Raw genomic sequence first — 25,649 nt, 5'->3', positions numbered from 1 at the left:
AGCTGTAAAATGGAGGCAGCATGCCTGCAAATGAGGCCAAGATAGTGGAAGAAAAAGTTGAGAGGGATACTTGTTGTAATATTTTAAGCAATAATAAAAAAAAATCAGACAAAAAAAAAGTTGAGAGGGAGAGAGAACATCATTTGAATATCTGGATACAGATATCCCTTGAGTTGGCATCTGTTACTTGGAACCAAAGAGTTCTGATCAACACAATTAAATCTTTTCCACTCCAAAGCCCTAACTATGAAATTTTGCCTTTTTCTTTTGTGTTAATGGAGGCACAATATAAAAAAGATGTAAATTGTGACACAATAACATAAAGTGTGTGTGGAAGGATATAAAGGTATAGCATTTTTGTAAGTGATTGAGGTTGTTTTTTATCAGCTTAAAACAGACTGTTAAAACTATAAGATGTTTTATGGAACCTCATGTAACCACAAAGAAAATACCTATAGAAAATACAGAAAAGAAAAAGCAATTTTTAAAAATCAATATAAAAATCAACAAAATACAAAAAAAGACAACAAGAGAGAAAAGGACAAAATTACTACAGCAGTCAGAAAATGACAATCAGAAGTCCTTCCCTATTAATATTTACCTTAAACATACATTAATTAAACTCCTCAATCAAAAGATATAGAATGGCTGAATGAATAGAATACAAGACTCAACTATATGCTATCTAGATAGATATAGAACATTCCACCAAAGTGCAACAAAATACTCATTCTTCTCAAGCATACACAGAACATTCTTCAACATGAATCACATGTTAGGCTACAGAAAAAGTCTAAACAAATTTAAGACATTAAACTCATAGCCCTAGCTGGTTTGGCTTAGTGGAAAAAGCATCAGCCGGTGGACTGAAGGGTCCCGGGTTCGATTCTGACCAATGGCACATGCCCAGGTTGCAGGCTTGATCCCCAGTAAGGGGCATGCAGGAGGCAGCCAGTCAATGATTCTCTCTCATTGATGTTTCTTTCTTTCTCTCTCTCTCTCTCTCTCTCTCTCCTTCTCTCTTCCTCTCTACAATCAATAAATTTAAAAAAAGAAGTTAAGATCATATTAAGTATCTTTATAGAAATTAAAAACAGGAAGATAAGTGGAAAATTCACAAACATAAGGAAATTAAACAACACACTCCTGAAAAAAAGAAAGGATCAAAAAAGAAATCAGAAAGTGTCTTGAAACAAATGAAAATGAAAACAACATATACTTACGTTGTGCCATGAATATAAACTTATGGGATGTGGCGAAAGCAGTATTAAAAGGGAAGTTTATAAAGAATAAAATACTTAGTAATAAACTTAACCAAGTATGTGAAAGACTTGTACAGTGAAAACCACAAAACATTCATGAAAGAAATTAAAGAAGATGCAAATAAATGGAAAGGCAACTGTGTTCATGGACTGGAAAACTTAATGTTGTCAAAACATCCATATTAGTCAAAGTAATCTAGAGATTCAATGCTACTTCCATCAAAACCCCAAAGGGACCTTTTACAGAAAAAAAAATCTAAAATTTGTTTAGAACAACAAAATTCCCAGAATAATCTTTAGAAAGAACAAAGCTGGAGGCATCACACTACCTGATTTTAAAATATATTACAAAGCTACAGTACTTAACACAGTGTAATACAATGACAGACACAGAGACCAATGAACTAGAGAGCCCAGAAATAAGCCCATGCATAATCAACTGATCTTTGATAGGAGTGCCATGAATATACAATGGGGAAATGATAGTTTCTTTAATAAATGGTGCTTAAAAAACAAAACTAGATATCCTTACGCAAGAGTAAAATTTGATCTTTATCCTACACCATATACAAAAATCAACTCAAAATGGAACAAAGACAAACATAGGATGTGAAAGTGTAAAACTCCTAGAGGAAAACATAGAGGGAAAGTTTCTTGACATTGTCTTGACAATGACTTCTTGGATATGACACAAAATTAAAGGCAACAAAAATAAAAAAGACAAGTGGAACTATATCCAACTAAAAAATTCTGCACAGAAAACAGAAGAGTGAAAAGTCAACCTACAGAATGTAGGTAAATATGTGCAATCTTTATATCGAATGAAGGGTTAATATCTAAAATATATAAGAAACTCCTGCAACTCAATTAAAAAACACACCAAATAACTGATCAAAAAATGTGCAGTGTATCTGTTTGTCTAAAGACATACAAATGGCCAATAGGTAAATAAAAAAGTGCTCAACATCACTAATCATCAGGAAATGCACATTGAAACCACAATAAGATATCACCTCACACCTGTTAAGATGGCTATTATTAAAATGACAAAAGATAATAAGTGTTGGAAAAGAATGGAGAAATTGAAACAGTTGTGCACTATTGGTGGGCATGTAAAATGATGCAGCTGCTATAGAAAAGTATATGGAGGCTCCTCCAAAAATTAAAAATAAACTACCATATGATCCACCAATCTCACTCCTGGGTATTCATCCAAAAGATTTGTATCAGGAACTTGATGAGAATTCTGCACTCCCATGTTCACTGCAATTTTATTCACAATAGCCAAGACATGGAAATAACCCATATGTCCATTAACAGGTGAACGGATAAAGAAAATGTGTATATATATGAGGTGCTAGACTTTAAAAAGAAGGAATTCTTCCATATACAACAACATGGATAAACCTAAAGGGCATTGTTAAAATTAAATTAAAAATGGAGACCAGACTTGAAAATTCCCTGAGCTGACAAAACCATTTAAGTCACAAAGTAAAAATTAACTTTAGCTTATTCTGCAAAACAAGAGAAACTTAACTTGGTCCACATCTTATAAATGCCTTGATTAATCATAAAAGAAACTTAAGTCATCTTCCTAAAAATGATCCTATATAATAAAAGGCTAATATGCAAATTGACCTGTCACTGTGACACACACTGACCACCAGGGGGCAGACACTCAATGCAGGAGCTGCCCCCCGGTGGTCAGTGTGCTCCCACAGGGGGAGTGCCGCTCAGCCAGAAGCTGGGCTCAAGGCTGGCGAGCACAGCGGTGGTGGCAGGAGCCTCTCCCACCTTCACGGCAGCGCTAAGGATGTCTGACTGACAGCCATCAGTTGGACATCCCCTGAGGGTTCCCATACTGTGAGAGGGCGCAGGCCGGGCGGAGGGACCCTCCCCCCCTCCCCCAAAAGTGCACAAATTTTGTGCACTGGGCCTCTAGTATAAGATAATCACTTTTAACCCATCCCTTGCCTTCAGGAAAACCCCACTGACATAGGTAATCTCTGTAAAGTTAAACAACCTTTTCACTTTAAAAGCTATCCTGTAACTTCATGGCCCTGGACTTCATATCAGTCTTTGAATTTGAAAGCTTCTAGTTCACAAACTGTTCTTACATGCACAATACACTCTTACTAAGTATTATTTATTTATTTGGTGTTCTTAATTTTGCTGTTTCTGTCTATTTTACATTATGCTAAGAAGTGGAATAAGCCCATCATAGGACAAATATGACATGATTCCACCTATATAAGCTATCTAAAATAGTCAAGATAATAGAAGCAGAGAATAATTGATTGGTTGCCAGAGGCTGGGGGGAGGGGAGAAGTGAATTGTTGTTCAATGGGCACAAAGTTGCAGTTATGCGAGATGAAAAAATTCTAGAGTTCTCTAGTAAAACAGTTAACAAGACTGTATTGTGCATTTAAAAATGTGTTAAGAGGATCAATCTCATGGTTGTATCACAAACCATATAAACCAGACAAAAGGATACAATGAAACTTTTGGAGTTGACAGGTATGTCAACTTGATTGTGTAATGGTTTCATGGGTGTATGCCTATATCCAAACTCATCAAATTGTATTGACTAAATATGCCCAGTTTTTAATATCAATTATTCCTCAAAAAAGGTGCTTTTTAAAAGTTGCCTATAAAGGGAGTATTTTTCCCACTGACTTCCACAATAAAATCGAAGGTGCATCTATGAATACAGATGCAGCAGAGCTTGAGGAATGCTTATGCTTCTTGAGCAGAGTGTCCTACCCTCAGGGATTCTGAATCAGTTGCTCTGCAGTGTAGCCCAAGCATCAGGGTGTTGTTGTTTTTTAAACTCCCCAGGTGATTTCAAAGTTCAGCCATGATTGACATCACCTGATGTACAGCAGTGCTTCTCCAACACGCTGGCATCTGCTGGTCTACGTCTCACTCTTAGAGTAGCAAGACTCTAGCTCAGTGGTTCTCAACCTTGGCTGCACATTAGAATCACCTGGGAAACTTTTTAAAATCCTGATTTCTGGGCCTCATCCTCCGGAAATTCTGTTTCCTTTGTTACTAATGTTGTGGTCTCACCCCATAAAAAAGAAACAGAATTTCTGGAGGATGAGGCCCAGAAATCAGGATTTTAAAAAGATTCCCAGGTGATTCTAATGTGCAGCCAAGGTTGAGAACCACTGCTCTAGTAGGTAAGCAATCTGTAAGGGTAGCAATAACTGAGTCAGAAGACCCAGAAGGGCAATTTGAATACAAAAACATTGGCACCTATAAACTGTGCTGCTTCAGCTTTGCTAGTGTAGTGTTGCCTTGCATGGAAATCCATTTGTGGGACTCCATCTTCCTTGTTCTGTTTCTATAAACTCATCAAGCAACCACAACATCAATGATCTGTTGTAGTGATATAAGCCAATCACTGTTGGGATGGGGAGAGAACAATGAGTCCAGACAATCTGGAGAGGGAAAGATTCATCTTCTTTTTGTATTACACCAGCCTGTGACAAGCTGTAAACAACAGGGGAACTCATTTGGCACTTTTTCCCTGCAGCCATTTGTCAGGTGTCATAATTCTACAGAAAGAAGAAGCCCTTGGGAAAATATAATGAATGTATTCCTTACAATTGAATTGCTGTTTATGCTGATATCTCTTAAGAGTCTCAGCTGTTATCTGTATGCAACATTGTTTTAGTATTAATATCATTAAACTTTTTGTAGAATTATTTGGTACCAAAACACATGGTATTTTTGGTAAAATATAACAAGTTTAACACTTCAGGATTTCCATTTTCCATAAATGTTAGTATCAAGAAATAACCAGAAAAGACATACTTTTCATAGTTACAATACTATTAAAATTTTTGTGGCTATTTTTTCACATCATAGAAATATGAGTGCTGGTTTTAATTTTCACATAAGCAAATAAAAGATGATGCATAAATGAAAGGACTTAATGTGACCTCAGGAGGTTTCTTCTAGTGCAGTGATTCCCTAACTTTTCAGTCCCATAACCCCTTTCCATCCTTACATATTATTGAAGAAACAATTGCTTTTATTTGTGTTGGTTGTTTCTGTTGATATTTACTGTTTTACAAATTAAAACTGGCAAAAATGTTATATATTTATCCATTCAGTTTAAAATAAAAATAATATACCCATTGCATATTACCATAAACAATATATTTTAGAAAAAGTAACTATATTTTCCGAATTAAAAAGTATTTAGCAAAAGAGTATCCTCTCTTTTTCACATTTTAAAAAATCTCTTTTGAGTCTCTCTTTCCGGGGGACAGCTGGATTCTCATCTATGCTTCAACATTCAATCCTGTGTGATATGTTGCTTTTGATATGGCTTATGTAGAAATCTAGCATCTCAATCTATGCTCTGGAGAGGGAAGAATATTTTAAAATTCAGATAATTGCAGATATCCTTCTTTCATACTATGACAAAACTCACCAAGTAGTCATTTCTGAAGGGCTAACTGCAATATGAAAACCAGAAACCATATCAATAAACTGTTATTCTTTGTTACATTCAAATCTACTGGTCTAGCTTGTTCTTTGAATGGATCTTTTGCCCATGCATGATTTTGTGACATTTATAGCACATTGATTCATTGAGTTATAGAGATTTTCCAAACGTTGACACATTTCATTATATAATACCAAAAAAACACATCCATTAATATCACCACCAATCTCATCAGCAAAAGATTTACATATTGGACAACTTGTATCAAGCTCATGGTGGTAGATATACGTTTTTCCAAAATTAAAATTTTCACTTGAAAGCTCAAATTTTATCACTGGCAACAAATGCTGTCAGTTGTTTCCCTTGAAGTAACAGGACCAATTCATGCTTTTAAAAAAATCACCTAAATATTCATGTCTCAATGCCAATAGTTTGTCATTCTTTCAAATGAAAAGGAAACCTCTGGTATTCCAGGAAAAACATGGCTAATCCAGTCGCAATTCAAACAACTCTGCAAGTACGTTTCCAAGATAACCATCCTACTTCACATGCAGTAAGAGTGTCTTATGCATAATTCCCATTTTCCACATATATTTATTTAAAATGTGTTCAATGGTCAAGATTTAACAATATTAATATTTTTAATGCTCCATCAAACACTTTACAAATTACAACTGGCTTTTTATTTTGTTCATTTTGTTGTTGCGGTTTTTGTACTGCCAGTGTGTGGCAATGAAGAAATACCATGACAGTTTGGAGCTGCGCCCTTGATTTGGGCAATATTATCCACCAATGATGTTGCATCATCATTATTTGAACACATGAAATGTTTATTTGGTTCTTGAAACTACTATTATCTTCTGCAATGGTGTTCTACAACCATGTTTGGAAAAGGCTGTATTAAGTGCCCTTTATAGTCCTTCCTACTAGATCTATAAAAGAGTTTATGGTTGATTCTATTTGCCCCATTATGTCTTCAAACTGCCATATATTTAGGGGGTAGAGAAATTTAACTAATTTTCATTAGTTTCTGCTATAATTTACTAATCAAGTTTTGACTTATATTTGCACATCTAATTCAGTACTTGGAAAAGAGTATGTATTTCTTAAATGTTTGCTCCTTTATACTTTATAATTTTAAGATGATTTGAGGCATTTTACAAACACATACAATATGAAAGAGAATTATAGGCCAATATCCCTGATGAACATAGATGCTAAAATCCTCAACAAAATTCTAGCAAACCGGATCCAGCATTACATTAGAAAATCATACACCATGACCAAGTGGGATTTATTCCAGGAATGCAAGGCTGGCACAATATCTGCAAATCAATAAACGTGATACATCACATAAACAAGTTGAGAGACAAAATTCACATAATCATATCGATTGATGCAGAAAAGGCATTTGACAAAGTCCAACACTTTTTCTTGATAAAAACTCTCAGCAAAAGTGGGAATAGAGGGATCATACCTCAACATAATAAAAGCCTTATATGACAAACCTACAGCCAACATCATATTCAATGGGCAAAAATTAAAACCATTTCCCTTAAGAACAGGAACAAGACAGGGATGCCCACTTTCACCACTCATGTTCGACATAGTACTGGAAGTGCTAGCCAAAGTGATCAGACAAGAAGAAGAAATAAAAGGCATCCAAATTGGAAAAGAAGAAGTAAATTTGTCATTATTCGCAGATGACATGATACTGTACTTAGAAAACCCTAAAGACTCCATCAAAAAATTATTAGACCTAATAAATGAATTTGGCAATGTAGCAGGATACAAAATTAACACCAAGAAATCTATGGCATTTTTATATGCCAATAGTGAACTTACAGAAAGAGAAATTAAAAAAACAATCCCATTTACCATTGCACCAAAAAAATTAAGATATCTAGGAATAAACTTAACTAAGGAGGTAAAAGACCTCTACCCAGAAAACTACAAGACATTGAAAAAAGAGATAGAGGAAGACATAAACAGATGGAAGAACATACCATGTTCATGGATTGGTAGAATCAACATCATCAAAATGTCCATACTACCCAAAGCAATCTATAGATTCAATGCACTCCCCGTTAAAATACCAACAGCATATTTCACAGATCTAGAAAGAACTCTCCAAAAACTCATCTAGAATAAAAAAACAACAAGCCCAAATAGCTGCTGTGATCCTGAAAAAGAAGAACAAAGTAGGAAGGATCTCAATACCAGATATCAAGCTGTATTACAAAGCCACTGTTCTCAAAACTGCCTGGTACTGCCACAAGAACAGACATATAGAACAATGGAATAGAATAGAGAACCCAGAAATCGACCCAAACCACTATGCTCAATCAATATTTGACAAAGGAGGCAAGAACATACACTGGAGTCAAGACAGTCTCTTCAATAAATGGTGCTGGGAAATTTGGTCAGACACATGCAAAAAAATGAAACTAGACCACCAACTTACACCATACACAAAAATAAACTCAAAATGGATAAAGGACTTAAACATAAGACAGGAAACCATAAAAATATTAGAGGAATCCACACGTAACAAAATCTCAGATATATGCCGAAGGAATTTCTTCACTGACACAGCTCCTAGGGCAGGGGTGGGCAACCCTGGCACGTGTGCCAAACATAGCATGCCAGTAACTTTTCCTGGCATGCGAAACCCTCTCTTATAATCTTCCATTTACAATTTTTTTCTTAATATCAACTTTTTTATTTTTTCAGATAAATTCAGTGTAGGTGCATCTTAGATCAATAAATAATGTTACATAACAAGTTATCTTAAAGACCATAGACATGGATTGACGAGAGAGGGGAAGAGCAATTTCTATGCCTCTGCCTTAACTCTCCCTGCCTTCCTAGATCCGACCAGTGTTTTGGTTTCATCACATACACTTGTGAATCTTTGTTCTCAGTGATGAATTTTGTTAAGTCTAGTAATAGGAGTTGCCTGACGGTTGACTGACGGATGAAAGTAGTACCTCGTGCATATCTCTGAAGGTCACGAAATATAAACCTGACGTAAAATCTCTGTCATCAGTGATGCAGCAGCAAAAGTCCCACTGATAATATCAAACAGAGTCATAAAGTTTTCTGTCGGACTATCAGTGTACATGTATACATTAAAAATAAATGTATTTTTCATCATCATATACTGTGTTTTTGTCACTTGAATGAATTTTACTATTTCTTCAAGGTTCTTCACATACATACACCTTAAGAGATATCAAGTAGGCGTAACGTGTTCTCAAATAATTAGGGTTGGCACACAGAAGAATTTTGAGTCAGAGATTTTGCTGGTTTTGGCACGCACTCACAAAAAGGTTGCCCACCCCTGTCCTAGGGCCATGGAAACTAAAGGGAAAATAAACAAATGGGACTATATCAAAATAAAAAGCTTCTGCACAACAAAAGAAACCATCAACAAAACAACAAGAAAGCCCACTACATGGGAGAACATATTTGCCAATGATATCTCTGATAAAGGTTTAATCTCCAACATTTACAGGGAACTCATACAACTTAACAAAAGGAAGGTAAACAACCCAATCAAAAAACGGGCAATGGGCCTAAATAGACACTTTTCAAAAGAGGACATACATAAGGCTAAGAGACATATGAAAACATGCTCAAAGTCACTAATCATCCGAGAGATGCAAATCAAAACAACAATGAGGTACCATCTCACACCTGTCAGAATGGCTATCACCAACAAATCTACAAATGACAAATGCTGGCAAGGATGCGGAGAAAAAGGAACCCTCGTTCACTGCTGGTGGGAATGCAAGCTGGTGCAGCCACTGTGGAGCACAGTATGGAGTTTCCTCAGAAAACTAAAAATGGAACTTCCATTTGACCCAGTGATCCAACTTCTAGGAATATATCCCAAGAAACCAGAAACACCAATCAGAACGGATATATGCAACCCTATGTTCATAGCAGCACAATTTACAATAGCTAAGATTTGGAATCAGCCTAAGTGCCCATCAGCAGATGAATGGATTAAAAAACTCTGGCACATCTACACAATGGAATACTATGCTGCTGTAAAAAGGAAGAAACTCCTACCATTTGCAACAGCATGGATGGAGCTGGAGAGCATTATGCTAAGTGAAATAAGTTAGTCTGAGAAAGATAAATATCACATGCTCTCACTCATTTGTGGAATATAATGAACAACATAAACTGATGAACAAAAACAGATGTAGAGACAGAGAAGCATTGATCAGATGCTCAAAACTCAGAAGGAAGGTAGGGGAGGATGGGGGTGAAGAGGAGAGATCAACCAAAGAACTTGTATGCATGCATATAAGCATAAGCAATAGATGTGGACAACAGTGGGTGAGGGTGAGGGCAGGATTGGGGGGATAAGAGGACATTGGGGGGAAAAGGACACATTTGTAATATCTTAATCAATAAAGGGAAAATAAATTTTAAAAAAACATACAATATGATAAATGCATTTGTAAAAAATCTGATCAAACAAAAAAGTGCAGCATGAATAATTTGATGGTCAAAGAAATATGAACTCTCAAACAGAAAAGCCACATTATGAAGTTAGCTTTTAGTAAGAATAAGACAAAAGAGAATTAAGGGTAGCAAGTGACCCCTACCCATACATCAGGAAGTTAGAAAGACAATTTGATAAATTTTATATGTAGATTTTGTGTTCCAATTTATGGCTATTAAGATATTACTTCTCTATAATTTTATTTTTCACTCATAATTTTAATAAAATCTACTTTTAAAAAATATGCACCCTGCTTCTAATTACAGCAGTGAGGAGCCAAGTTATCCAAGAAGTGTCCTAGCATATTATGTCTAATTTTTTAAAAAAATATATTTTTATTGATTTCAGAGAGGAAGGCAGAGGGAGAGAGAGATAGAAACATCAATGATGAGAGAGAATCATTGATTGGCTGCCTCCTGCACGCCCCCTACTGGGGATGGAGCCCACAACCCTGCATGTGCCCTTGACTGCAATCAAACCCAGGACCCTTCAGTCCGCAGGCCGATGCTCTATTCCCTGAGCCAAACCAGCTAGGGCAGTATTATGGCTTATTTATTGAACAACTTAAAATCCCTTTGAATTATTCACTATAAAAACTGCAGAATCACAACAGCTGCCAATCATCCTAAAAGGATTAAAATTTGTAAAGAACCTAAATGTTTTTATTAATCTATTCATTTATTCAGAAAATATTTATTGAATGTCTTCTATGTGCAAAACCATTGTGTATGGGATATAAAAACCTACATAAGACTTGTGTATTTCCTTGGAGTCAGGTATCAAATGATATAACTCATGCAAATAATGTTTTCCCTAAACACATAAATGATAATAATACTTAGAAAGTACCTAAAAGCCATCAACTCTTGCATTCATTAGGAATTATCCTTGACCATTATATACAGTGCTTAGATGAGAGCTCATCTTAAGTAGACATGCTAATTTAGGTTTGGGTCTACATAGCACATTGTGAAATAGAGACTTACAGAAAATATGTGGATTTGAAGTGAATATAGGAAACAAATGAAGTGGGGAAGATTACCTGTGAGAGAAATAAAAAAGTTGTTAGTGGTGTAATTTTGACTGAAACTTTCAAAGCTTTTTTTCTCCCACTCTTTCTAAATGTATTTCACTACAACCAAATGATTATTCTCATATCTTGGAAATTCAGATTTACTCTGTTTAATCACAGCGACTTTATTCAAGCTGCTCTCCACCAAAAATAAAAAAATCATCTTTTACATTTTTTTCTTCCCCACTCAAAATCTGTCCTATCTGTGCTCTAAGATTCTGTTCAAGTTTTGTGTTATACATGAAAAGTTCTTCAGCAGTCTCCATCTGGTGATTTCCTCACACCTGTCAATTCTTAGATCATGTATAATATGTGCATCATTGATTTAGAAAATCCTCTTGTTCTTAACTATTTGGCCACCATATGTCAGATCTCCCTAACTAGTTGACATGTGCCTCACAATGCCAAATTCTATCTTCTTAGTCTATGATAGGTGTCAAATAAGTACTTGTAAGAGTTAATATGATTTCACTGATCTGTGGAAAAGAAGACAAACCATCTAACAGTGATGACGAGACATTCTGTTAACAAGACAGTTACCAGTCACCAAAATGATCCTTAGAGCATCTTATCATGAAACTCTCCTCCTAGCAGACTCCATGACTATCCATAAAAGAATGGATCCCTCAGAACACTCTATCTGGTCCTCCATAGTTTTTACTTTGCATTTTTATTGAGTTGTTCTACTAGCTTTCTTCTCCCATGAACTCCCTGTGTTTCATTTTGTACAGGGTAATAGAGCTGGGGTGAGCATAGTGAGTAAACCATTTCATTCCCCATATTTTTGGTTTGGGTACTTCAGGAACTCATACAACGACATTATTTTCATCCTTACTTATTGAGCGCATAGTTCCAGTTTATAAGTAAATAAACATGTGCCATTATTGTTACATCATGTTTGGCAAATTATGTTTTCATGGATCTAAACATTTTTATTCTTTTAGAATAAAAAGAATACTAATATATACAGTGTCAGAAGACCAATTCTTTTACTAGGTCAATGAAGGAGCCAGTTCATGTCATAAACATAGTGTGGCCATCTTGCTCACACATGGAGGTGCCCAGGTGGACTAACGCTGGTCCGGGAAATCTGTCAGGTGCACATCACCAGAGTGACTAGAATCATCAGGCTTCATCTGTGCCAATTTACTAATTCTTTTTAACTTGGTATGATGATGTCTATTAGTTTTATTCATTATTCCTTAAATGTGTATCTTAGAAGATAAAAGAGAAGAAAACTCTCTTTAAAGAACAAAGGCCTAACCTTCATTGAGTATCCCATACATCAATAGTCCTTCAGTATAATATATTTCAGCTAGCTTTTCCAAACACGCATCAGCCACGAGATTAACTTGGATTAATCATTAGATAAATATTAGTCCTAAAGATCTAGGAATAACATTTTCTCAAGCTTGAAACAATTTGAGCAACATAAAATTAATATTCCCTTCATAATATACCTTATGAGCACAAGTAATCTAATTATATCCTCCATATGAGGCATCCACATTGACTTTTTAGTGGAAACGTAAGTTTTAATGTTTTTGTTATGCATCACTGATACCAGGACCAAACTAAAACTCAGGAGAAAAACTGTTGAATTCAAAAATCCACTAACTGCCCAGGAGGATTTATAACAAAGACCACTCCCCGCCTCCCCCCCCCCCCTCACTCCCGGGCCACACACACACACACACACACATGAATGTGTCTTACTTGCCCTGTGTAGCATTTGAAGGGCTAGAAGGAATTGTGTATCTCAAGGATTTACCCAGGATACCCCAGGAATTACATTTCTTATCATAAATGGGCCTCTAACAAACACTGATTGTCATGACCTATGGCAATGGTATCTTGAGATTTGTATTGAACAATCTATTTGAACAGCGGTTTTAATTCAGATGAAATTAGAACTGCTAAAATTCTCTAATGATTAGTAAAAACCCCACTACCACTTATGGTATGATGTGTTCCAGACACTGAGAATAATCCCCACAAACCAAATGAAATTGTTGTTAATGTCACTATTTTACCAATAAAGAAACTGGATATCAGTGAAGGTAAATAATTTGCAACGGGTCATATAGCCAAAGAGTAGAAAAAACAAATACAAACCTGTCTGATTTTTAAGGTCCATGCTCATAAATATTTTTCTCTGCAGCCCTACCCTTTTTAAAAAATATTTATAGTTTTCCAATTTCTGAAGAGAATTTTAGGTGGCTCCCAATAAAGAAATGTGTGGTACAGTTATTAAAACAATGGTAAAAGAAAAGGAATCAAGGAAAAGAAATCCTTTTACCAAAGGGCCCAATTAAAATGTGATTTCCTAGACAGCTCTCAGAGAGAAAAGGAAATATGCAGTATATATTTCTATCAGATAAAAGGAAATAGAGCAATAATTTGAGAGCCATTAGATTTCCTGGCACTAAGTCTATGAAAATGTCATTGTGTCCATGGTGAGAGATGGGACAATGAACAAAATTTCTTCCATACACAGCTTCATAAAAGATGTATAAATATTCCTTGTGTGACTATTACTAAGATCAGTCCTCAAAAAATGTTGAAGATGTGATGTTAAATCATAGTCCTATGAAGGAATTTCTAAGAATACATAATTTTTTAGTGATCTGGCATAATACAGATATAAAACTTGAGGTATATAGAAGTGTTTGTTTAAAATGTCCCTGGAATAGAAATTTTATACTGGCTTTGAAATATTAACTGCTATAAGAATTGCCATCCCACCATAAACAATAATAAAGCCAGGCAAAATATCTGAAACAACTATTTTCAGCCATTTGACATTATGCAGTGCAGATCTATGACCACAGAGAGAGGGAAAACAAAGGAAGAAGGCTCTACCATTACTCCACCTTTCTGGCTGAAGACACACCCAGTGGTTCTCAACCTTCTGGCCCTTTAAATACAGTTCCTCATGTTGTGACCCAACCATAAAATTATTTTCGTTGCTACTTCATAACTGTAATGTTGCTAATGTTATGAATCGTAATGTAAATATCTGATATGCAGGATGGTCTTGGGCGACCCCTGTGAAAGGGTCGTTCGACCCGCCAAAGGGTTCGCGACCCACGGGTTGAAAATCGCTGTACTATACCTTTCAGGGTGTAGTATAAGGAGAGGAACTCAGACAGAGCACAGTAGTCACAGTGATTGTATTGGAAACCCATGCTGTAAGTTGAAAAAAATAAAAAGGCATACAGATTTGGAAGGAAGAAATTTTATTCACAGATGACATGTTTATCCATGTCAAAAATCCTCAGGAGTCTACTAAAAAGTTATTAAAGCTAGCTAGAAGTTCAGTAAGATCACAGGTTACAAAGTCAATTTAAAAAACAACAACAACACACACGAAAACAACAACAATGTATTTCTATAGCTTTCAATGAACACTTGAAATTGGACTTTAAAAAACACAATTAAGTAGCACCAAAAATATGAAATACTTAGAGATAAACTTTACAAAATGTGATCAAGACTCATACACTGAAAACTACAAAAGTTTTCTGAGAGAAATTAGAGAAGGCCCAAGTAAATGGAGAGAGATACTGGGTTCATGGGTTGGAGAACTCAATGTTATTATCGATTTTGCCCAAATTGATCTCTAGATTCAATGAAATTCTAGTCAAAATCCCACCAGTTGTGTGTTTTTTTAAATTTTGGTAGAAATTGACAAGTCAATTCTTTAATTTCTATGGAAATGCAAAGGATCTAGAATAGTTGAACAATTTTGAAGAAGAAAATGTTGGAGGACTAATACTACCTGATTCCAATACTTATTCTAAAGCTACAGTAATTAAGATGGTATGATGTGGATGTAAGAAAGTAATAGCGATTGATGGAACTGAATATAAGTCCAGAAATAGACCCACATGTATATGGCTAATTGATTTTTTTCTGCACAGGTGCAAATGATATTTGACAAAGAAAGCATAGTCCTCTCAACAAATCGTGCTGAAACAATTCAATACCAACATGGAATGGAAAGAATAAATTTTATTCTATGTACAAAAATTAACTTGAAATGAATCATAGACCTAAATAATAAAGCTAGTACTAAAAAACTTCTAGGAAAAAACATAAGAGTAAAATTGTATGAGCTTTCATTAAGCAAAGATTTCTTACATAGGAGACAAAAAAAATGAACCATAAAAGAAAAAACTTATTGACTCCCTCTAGCAATCTTGTAGAGCAGATCGACTAGTAATTAATTCCTTTAGCCTATATTTATCTGGGAATATCTTAACTTTTTCTTCATTCTTGAAGGATAGTTTTGCCAGTAGAGAAGATTTTGTTGGCAATTTTTTTTTTCTCTCAGTACTTACTAAATGTCTTCCATTGCTTGCTGGCCTCCATGATTTCTGATGAGAAATGAGCTGCTAATATTATAGATGATCCCTTGCACATGATGAGTCACTTCTTTCTTGCTGCTATCAAGGTTCTTTCTTTGTCTTTGCCTTCTAAAACTCAATTATAATATGTATGTATCTTTGAGTTTATCCTGCTTGGAGTTTGTTGAAGTTCTTGGATGTATAGATTTATGTCTTTAATCAAATGTGACACTTTTCCACTATTTGTTCAAATATTATTCCTGTCCCATTCTTTCTAGCTTCTCCTTTAGGGTCTTCCATGATGAACAAGTTGGTACATTTGATGTTGTTCCCATAGGTCCCCTAGGTTTTGTTCATTTTTCTTCATTAATTTTTCTCTCCGTTCTTCAGACTGGACCATTTCAATAGCTTCATCATAAAGTCCACTGATATTTTCTTCTGCCTATTCAAATATGCTATTGAACCCCTGTAATAAATTTTTTAAATTTAAGCTATGTATTTGACATTTTAATTTTCAGCCACACAATTTCCATGTGTTTCCTTTTATAGTGTTTCTCTTTATTGATATTTCCTATTTGTTTATACATTGTTCTCTTGATTTCCTTTACCTCATTTTCCATTGTTGTATTTAGCTCAATTCAGCATATTTAAGATAGTTGATCTAACATCTTTTATTAGTAATCTCAACATATGAGCTTCCTCAGATATAGTTTCTTGTCAAATTCTTCATTTTCTGTGAATGAGCCATATTTCCCTGTTCCTTTGTTTGCCTTGTAATACTTTTTGTTGAGAACCAGACATTTTGAGTATTATAATGTGGTTGACTCTGGAAATTAGATTCTCCCTCTCTTCAAGGATTACTTCTTTTGTTTATTGAGGGCTGCAATTATCCTTTCGTATAGTGACTATTCCAAACTATTTTGAAAAGTCTGTATTTCTTCTGAATGTGATCACTGATGTTTCTGTTCCATTATCTCTGTAGGCACCATGTAATCTGCACCATGTAATCTAACAGAAATGGCTTTAATAGTCTGGATTAAAGTTCTTATGGTATGTGTATCTCTTTAATTCTTCCAATAAACACTACAGTGTAAGCCTACAGGGACTGAAACAAAGCCAGATGTCTGTGCCAGTCCCCAAGGGAACTGCCAGGCCAATTAAAATGCACAATCTCTGGAGAGATCAACCAAAGGATTTGTATGCATGCATATAAGCCTAACCAATGGACATAGACACCAGGGGAGTGAGGGCATGAGTGGGGGGTGGGGAGGGGGTAATGGGGAGTAAGGACGCATATGTAATACCTTAATCCATAAAGAAAAAAATGAAAATAAAATGAAATGCACAATCTCAACTTTTTGGAGGACAAGTTCTTTCATGTCTATCTGGACAGCTCAGAGCCTTCTTAGTGTATTTCTTAGCCTCTCTGTATCTATTATCTTTTCTTCTATCTCCCTAACCAAACACACACACACACACACACACACACACACACACACACACACACACACAAACACACACACACACATTTCCTTTTGCAGGTAAAATCTAGGTTACTTGGAGAGTTGACCTAATTTTAACTTATCTTCCTCAAGGTTCTTTTCTTTTGTAGAATCTAAAGCATAATCTTCTTCCAAATATTAACCTAATATTTGTAATGAGCCTTACTTTGGTAATGAGTCCTCTACTCAGGAGTTAAAGCAAGTAATTTAGCTATTATTGTGTTAGGGAAGTTTTAGAAAAGAAAACATTAATAAAAAGGATAACTTTTTCTCATTCACTGCCTTAACAAATATTTATTGAGTACCTTCTTCATGTTGGGAGTTGTTCCTATGCACTGGGGATACAATTGTAGGCAAATGAAAGAGTCCTTGCTTTTTTAGAACATGCTCTTTGAGCAAGAAAGACATTTAATAAAAATAATCATATACTACAAAGATATAGAAAATACTAAGAAAGTGGCCCTATAGAAAGAATAGGAATACATGAGAGCATGTAACAAGTGAAGACTCAAAATCCAGGGAGGTTTCCCTGAGGAAGGGACCCTTAAGTTATGATCAAACATGTGATAAAGTGCAAAGTACGTAAAGAGGGTGATGGTGGAAAGAAGCTTTTCAGAAAGAGAGAATTGCTTGTTCAAAGACCCTGTAATACAGGGGTCCTCAAACTTGTTAAACAGGGGGCCAGTTTACTGTCCCTCAGACCGTTGGAGGGCCGGACTATAGTTTTAAAAAAAACTATGAACAAATTCCTATGCACACTGCACATATCTTATTGTGAAGTAAAAAAACAAAATGGGATCAAATACAATATTTGTATTTGCATGTGGCCCGCGGGCCATAGTTTGAGGACCCCTGCTAATAGGAGACAGGAAGGCAGGATTTGGAACCTGAAAGACCCTGTGGCTATAGGGAAGATAGCAAGAGGAAGAGCGTGAAGTGAGTTGTAAAAGAACCAATTTATGAAGGGATTTTACTCTTTATCCTAAGAATAATGTGAAGCTATTGAAAGATTTTAAGATGAAAGAATGGGGGATGGCATTCAACAGGACAGATGTATATAGGGTCCTGGAGAGACAGTTATAGTAGTCCAGACAAGAGTGGGTAATGGATTGGACGAGAGTGATGCTGGTAGAAAGGTTAAGAACAGGAACATTTCAAGAGATATTCAGCAAAATCAGACTTACAGGACTTGGTTGTTTATTGGATAAAGAGGGTGAGGGAAAAGTCAACATCAGGATGATTCATGTGTTTCTTGCTCATACAAATGGATTAAGAGAATCATGAGATAAGAAATACTGAAAGCAGACCAGATTTAGAGATGGTGGCAAGATTCTAAGGTTAGGGCTGGACATGTTGACTTTTAGGAATGTTTGAGAGAAGTTAGTAGGCAGTTAAACATTTGGACTGTACTTAGAGGAGATGTTTTGAATGAAGATACAAATTGTCAGTCATCTGGACATTCATAGTAATTAAACCATACTTCTAGCTGAACATCCTTAGGGAAGGAATGCAGCATGAGAAAAACTGTGGGGTGGGCAGCAAGCCCAGGACCATGCTTTGAAGGAAATGAGTTTGTATAAAAGATACAGAAGAAGTGGCCAGAAAATATAAGAGGGAAAAAGAAATGTGTCGGATGATCAGGATAGCTCAGGGAATAAATTATTTTAAAAGGACAGTGTGGTCATCAGAATCAGGTCAGGTGATTGAGTTCCAAGACTATCCACTGAATTTATCCACATGGAGACACTGGTGATCTTCACGAAAGGTATTTTGGTGGATTGTTGAGGGCATAAATATATTGTAATGGCTTTAAAAGGAGTAAAGGATGGAACAATGATTATAGACAACTCTGTAAGAAATTTGGTTGTGAATGGGGAGAGAAGAAATAGGGATATATGAGGTTCGAGAGTTTATTTTACCTCGGAGAGACTTCAGCAACTGTAAATGTACATAGAAATTATCCAAATGATTTTGGTAAAGGTGAAGACTTTGATCTAGGTGCCAAAATCATCAACAAATGAAAGATATGGCAGGGATGCCAGCTAACATGAGCCAGGAAGGAGAAAGATGGGGTGATAGAGCTGAGTAGCATGGGCTTCAAAGGAAAAGAGTTTTATAGGAGAGTAAGAGAAAACTAAGTTGGACGAAGCAAAGTGAACACCTGCTCCATATTTAACCACGAGGTATGGAATGTGAGTGGTAAAAGAGTAACCAGTGCTTGCTTCAGCAGCACATAAGGTAAGATTGGAATGATACATAGAATGGCCCCTGTGCAAAGATGACATGCAAATTCGTGAAGCTTTCCATATTTTTCTCACTTATATGTGGAATCTAATGAACAAAATACAGTAGGTCCTCGGGTAACGTCGGAGATCCGTTCCTACGGCGGGACATAATGCGATTTTCGCCGTAAGTGAGGACCCACCTACATAAGCACCTACGTCACTCACATGGAGCACATACACAGCAGTAATGAAGTGAAACAGTAAAAAACATTTAAAAGAAAGATAACAATTCCTGACCTTTACTTGTGGTAAATAAATAATAAAAAACATAAAGCACATATGTACATACGTCGAAATGACGGAACTTTTTTTTTTAATAAATAAATGGGAGATGGCGACGTAACCACGATACAACGTACGTCAAGTCCGACGTAACCCGAGACTGTCTATAAAGTGAAGAACAAAATAAATCCAAAGACATTGAAACATGCAACAGATTAACATATTTCAGAGGGAAGGGGGCGGGGGAGAGATTAACCAAAGAACTTACATGCATATATGCATAACCAATGGACACAGACAATAGTGGGGTAAAGGCCTGGGGAGGGACAGGAGCGGGATGAAGGGCGTCAATGGGGGAACAAAGGAGGGCATCTGTAATGTGTTCAATAATTAATAAATAAAATAAATAAAAATTTAAAATAAAATAAAAAATAAATGAGTCCAGAATGTGTTGGTTTTTTTTTAAAGTAAATAGCACCGCCTTGATAATGCTACAAGGAATGCCCTGTCCTCGGGGAAAAGCCTGTGTTCAATTAAGGCAAGAGGGTCTTGAGAAAACTTAAAATAATTTAAGGTATAAAAGCATCTGTCTATTAGACTGAGAGATCCTTGAAATAGTTTAGACTCATGCTTTTCCAATTTTAGTGTGCATCAGAATCACCTGGAAGGCTGGATCACAGGTAGCTGTATTCCATCCCCAGAGTTTCCGATTTAGAAGATCTCAGGTAAGCTCAAGAATGTGCGTTTTTAACAAGTTCCCAGGGGCTGATACTGCTCGTCTGTAAACCATACTTTCAAAACCACTGGGACAGTCGGTGTTGTGATAACAACAAACCCTGAAATCCCCACAGGTCAATGACAGAGAAGTTTATTTTCACTCATTCAAAGTCTAAGTCGCTCTCTAGGGCATTGTCTTCTAAGCAGAAGCCCAGGAATGCAGGTCGTATGTGCCTTGTTTTGATGCATCTGGAACATGTGGCTTCCAGGGTCACCCAGCAAGGGAGGGGAGACCTAGTGAGTTATGTGAAATGCTCTCCCTGGGTCAGGTCTGGGATGGCTTACATCATCTCTGCTCAGATCTCACTAATCAGGACTTAGTCACATGGTCTAAGCATAATAGCAAGGGAGTCTGGGAAATGTAAAGGAGAACATGGATGTTTGTGAGCATTAACAGCTCTCCGTCAGAGCATCTTCTGTATCTGATCTCAGCAGAGAGAAAAATGCTCGTCAAGATCAGCAGCTCAACATATGTTGATATGTTCAATAAACTGAAAAGAATTTAGTCGTTATTGACTGAAAACCCAGATTTTTGTTTTTCTTTAAACAAACAATGCACCCTTTACAACTAACCGTTATTATCTACATACATCCTCCAACACACAGAGAGCATCGTCTTCTCTGCATGACCTTTCAGACCTTGCCAGGTTCAACTGTACATTGCTACACCTGAGACATTCATAGATTGAAGCGATATGAACATGCTGAGATGGAAAAGAAAATTATCCTGATTAAAAAACAAGGCTGTATCATATTCACTCTTCTTTGCTGTGAGTTCAGACATTTGAAATAGATTATTTAGTTCAACAAGCAGCCCCATTTTTGAGAAGGTTATGCCCGTGGGATGTTCCATTTGCCGTCTTACCTTCAAGGCCTTTATTATATCTGAGGGCTGGTGATGGCCAAGTGACAGGAGAGCTGACAGTTCTATTAGCTGTAGAATCAGGAGAGGTCAATCAACACTTCTCACATCTCTAGGTAATGAGCTGAGTTTCCAAAGGCAACCCAGATTCCAGCAGGTTGAGCTGCAGAATCTTGTTACATGATGAAATGGGCTCTCAAGGGCTGCTTTTACCTCTAGGATCCTCGGTCACCACTGGAAATGGAAAGTGTTAGTGCTGTTTCAAACTTGCTTCCTGCCAGCCTTCAGTGATACCTTGAGAAGAATTCAGAGATACAAACTGAGGGAAAGAGAGCAATTTTCTGGGCTCCAGAGTGCCAGGAGAGCAATCTTCATCCTCCATCACTTGTGGTCTTACAATAAGGGAAAGACCCTGTGGTGAGCACCTGGCCTTTTGGTTCCAATCTGTGAGGATCAACGAGGTTGTGTTTTAATAACATGCATCCATTTGAAGCACACGTCTCACAATGCTAAAGAATTCCTTTAACAAGCACACCTATTTGGCAGGGAATGAGAAAATTTTACAAAAACCATAAAAGCAGTTCCAATGAGGAATGAAGAATGTAACTGTTACATTGGCAGTGTTTCCAATAAAAAAAATAGACTGGTGTTTTGTTAGATTTATAGTCCTTACAGCATTTCATAGATAGAAAACATATTAGAACAGGTAGTATCCAGCTACTGCTTTGAAACTTGGCACAGTCCAAATCTTATTTATCTCCAACTTTCGTGACAGTAATCAAAGGAATAAAAAGTTAGTTTCTTAATTCTTTGACCTTGGTGAGATGCCTTTCAAAAGGAAGTTGAGACATTTGTAGCAACTGTCACTGAGCTCACCTTTCAGGTGTAAAATATACTGAGATTGGCACAAACATGATCTGTATTCAGATCTCTACACAGTCCAGGGAATTACTAGCTAAATCATACTCTATTTGTAAAATGCCAGTGTGGCCAAGGAACTCCTCTGCAGAGGGGATGGTTTCAGGGATGATGTCTTACTTTTTGACTTGCTGCTGTAGATAGAGATCAGGAAACACCACTGTGCAAAGTCTCCACCAACACACAGCACTCCACAGGTCAGTGTTCATGAAGGTGCTGTTGTACTTTAAAGACACGAAAATGATACTGCTCTGGAATCAATTCAGCACTCAATCAATAAATATTTATTGAGGGCCTGTTACGTCCAATGAAAATAATTCTACATAATTTTTACTGAGTATACAGAAAAGTGAAAGCATAAGCAGAAGAATCAGGATTCATGTTTCTGTATATAGATAGTGAGAGCAATTCTAAGGGAGAACTGTATGTCAAATTGCATTGTAACTTGTTCAGGGACTATGTGGTGTAATAAAAAGGGGTTTTATGGATTTTTCATTAGTGAGACTTGGGTTTCTTTACCACCCCTTCGTTTTCTATCTATAGGAACATGAGAAAGTTATTTTAGGCTCAATGAGCCTTAGTTTACTCAGCTGTAAAAGACACAATATTATTTATCTCTTAGAGTTACCATGAGAATTAAATGAGATATATATGAAAAAGCCAAGTATGTCGTAGATTTTCAATAAATGGCAGCCATGATTAGCTATAATAATTATTATTCAGCTTTCTGTGAAGAGGTGACTGTATTAAATGTTTATAAGGAAAATAATGTTAAAAAAATAAAATAAAATAATGTTTAAATAAAAAGTGTTATAAATTGAATGTTTGTGTCCCCCCAGAATTCATATGTTAATACCTCACCAATGTGATAATGGTGTTTAAGGTCAGGCCTTTGGGAGGTGATTAGGTCATGAGAGTGAAGCCCCGTGAGCAAGATTAATGCCCTGATAAATGAGATTCCTGAGAATTCCTTGCCCCTTCCATCACAGGAGGATACAATGGGAAGATGGCCCTTTTGAAAGAGGACATGGGCCCTCACCAGCCACTGAAGCTGCCCATGCCTTGATCTTGAACTTCCCAGCCTCCAGAACCGTGAGAAATAAATTTCTGTTGTTTATGAGCTCATCAGTGGGATTCTGTTATAGCAGCCTGAACGGATGAAGACTAAACGCTTTCTTTGTAAAGATAAAAAAAGGATTGTAATGCATGATAACGTGTATGTATAACTCTAATATCAAATATGCATTAGCTTGTAAATGCCTGTTAACCTAAGGAGCTGGTTTATATTTTAAAATATAAAGGTGGTTGGAAAATAAGAGGAAGTGAATTCTAACTTGCTATCTGATTATACTTTCTATTGTGAATTTTGGTTTTTAAATTTCCATTGACCTTTAAACTACACTGTTTATGTGTCACAGAATACGTTCTGACAGGTCCCTAGGCAATGTAAAAGAGTCAGATATCAGCTACAGCATACACATTGCAGTGTTTCAAACACTGTATGAGAGAACGATGATTCATAAATCAGAATCCAAAGTGAAAAGTTATTTTAAATCCTGCTTATTTTTAATTCGTTCATATAACATCTTTTATCATAAACTGTGAGACGTGTTCATAAATATTAGAATTTCAAGGTCATGTTTATAGGTAATATACCTGCTAGGTTTTCTCTAACTGTCCAGTTGTCCAAAAGTAGGTCATTTTTCACATGGACTGGACACACATTTTATACTTCTAAAAAAAAATCATTTCTAGGAGGTCATGGTCACAGCTCCCAAAAGGAAAACTTTAAAAGACATGTAGTGTAACAAAATTAATATGTCTTCTTGCCAATCTGAAGTTCCTGAATTTCATCTTCCATACTGTTCAACAGAGTTAAATGCCAGAAAGAAGTCAGGAACAAAACTTAAATGTCCTGTGCCATCTCTGACAAGAATGTACATTAAAAAGCTGTCAAGCCCTAGCCGGTTTTGCTCAGTGGATAGAGCACTGGCCTGTGGATTGAAGGGTCCCAGGTTTGATTCCAGTCAAGGGCATGTACCTCAGTTGCAGGCTCGATCCCCAGCCCTGGTTGGGCTAAGGGTTCATGTGGGAGGCAACAAATCGATGTTTCTCTCTCTGTCTCTCCCCCTCCATTCCACTCTCTCTAAAAAATCAATGAAAAAATATCCTGGAGTGAGGATTAACAACAACAACAAAAAAGGCTATCAAGGTATTTAGTTTTAAAAATGAAGGTAGACTTCCTGGTGGTCACATGTTTCCACCGCTGATGCCTCCCTGAACATATCCAGAGAGGATATGAATTAACAAAATTGAGCCAGGCAAGGAAAGAAAAGGACAAAAGGAAGTGAGGAGCATAATGAAGAAAAAGTAGAAACAGAACAGTTTCCAAATCAAGAATAGAAGTAAAGTTATTTTCCACTACCTCAAATACAAATAGAATTTTGTAAATCAGAAATATTTTCTCAGTAAGATGTGGTAAATAAACAAAAAGAGGCATCTCTTCGGAATCAAGTGTTTTCTAACTTAGATGCACTTGCGCTTGTGTGGAAAGAGACACTCTAAGCCAATGTTTTCAAATTGAATTCTAAATATAGATTACATTTTACACTTTTGTTTTAGGAGTGGCCACACAAGCCTGCTAAACATTTGGCTCTCCTATCAAATCCAAGCAGTTGCTTCTGATAGTAACAAGGCGACATCTCTGATGAACTGATTTGAGACATGAGAGCAGGATTTGGGAAACTAATTGGATTTCTTATCTAATTGGCCCTGTTGGAAATAAATGAGATTCATTTTTTTTCCTAGAAGTAAATTCTAGAACTAGGACTCATCCATGCTAATGTCTATGTAGATATCTGATTGTGTTTGTGCCTTTGTACACATTACTATATAAATTCTCCCATAAAAATACTAAAATGAACAACCACACAGAAAAGATTAGTGTTAATATGTTCAGATCAGAAATAGAAGGATGAATAGAGGACGGTATTTATACTGTTACAGGACATCATAAAACAGATGAATTTAGACATACTGTTGTCAAACTCGATCTGAATGCCATTCCTCACTGAAAGGAACCAGGGCCCACTGGTAAGTGGTTAGTTCCAGGGTTGGAACAGGGAAAATATAAGATGAGCCTAGACTATCCTGAGCCAAAAAAGTGAATATGACAGAGTGACTAACACATTTTAAAAGGACCAAGAAGTCAGATTTTTTTAAAATATTTTTAAAATTATTAATTATAGTTGGCATACATATTACATTAGTTTCAGGTCTACAACATAGTGACTAGACTAGACAGTTATGTAACTTATGACGTGATCACACCAATATATCCCCACAAAATATTTGATAATTTCAAAAGAAACAAGAATAAGACTGTGGGGATCTCTTGATTTAAGATCTTAAATCAAGGGGCA

General features: G+C 36.2%; 1 pseudogene; it reads left to right on the top strand.

Moving 5' to 3' along the window:
- Positions 1 to 19,377: 19,377 nt before the first annotated feature.
- Positions 19,378 to 19,476, top strand: LOC132237764 (U6 spliceosomal RNA; annotated as a pseudogene).
- Positions 19,477 to 25,649: the final 6,173 nt, after the last annotated feature.

This window comes from Myotis daubentonii, chromosome 6, assembly GCF_963259705.1.
Source record: "Myotis daubentonii chromosome 6, mMyoDau2.1, whole genome shotgun sequence".
NCBI classification, from domain to species: domain Eukaryota; kingdom Metazoa; phylum Chordata; class Mammalia; order Chiroptera; family Vespertilionidae; genus Myotis; species Myotis daubentonii.
The sequence above is the reverse complement of the archived record's forward strand: the minus strand, read 5'-3'. Positions and strand labels throughout refer to the sequence as shown.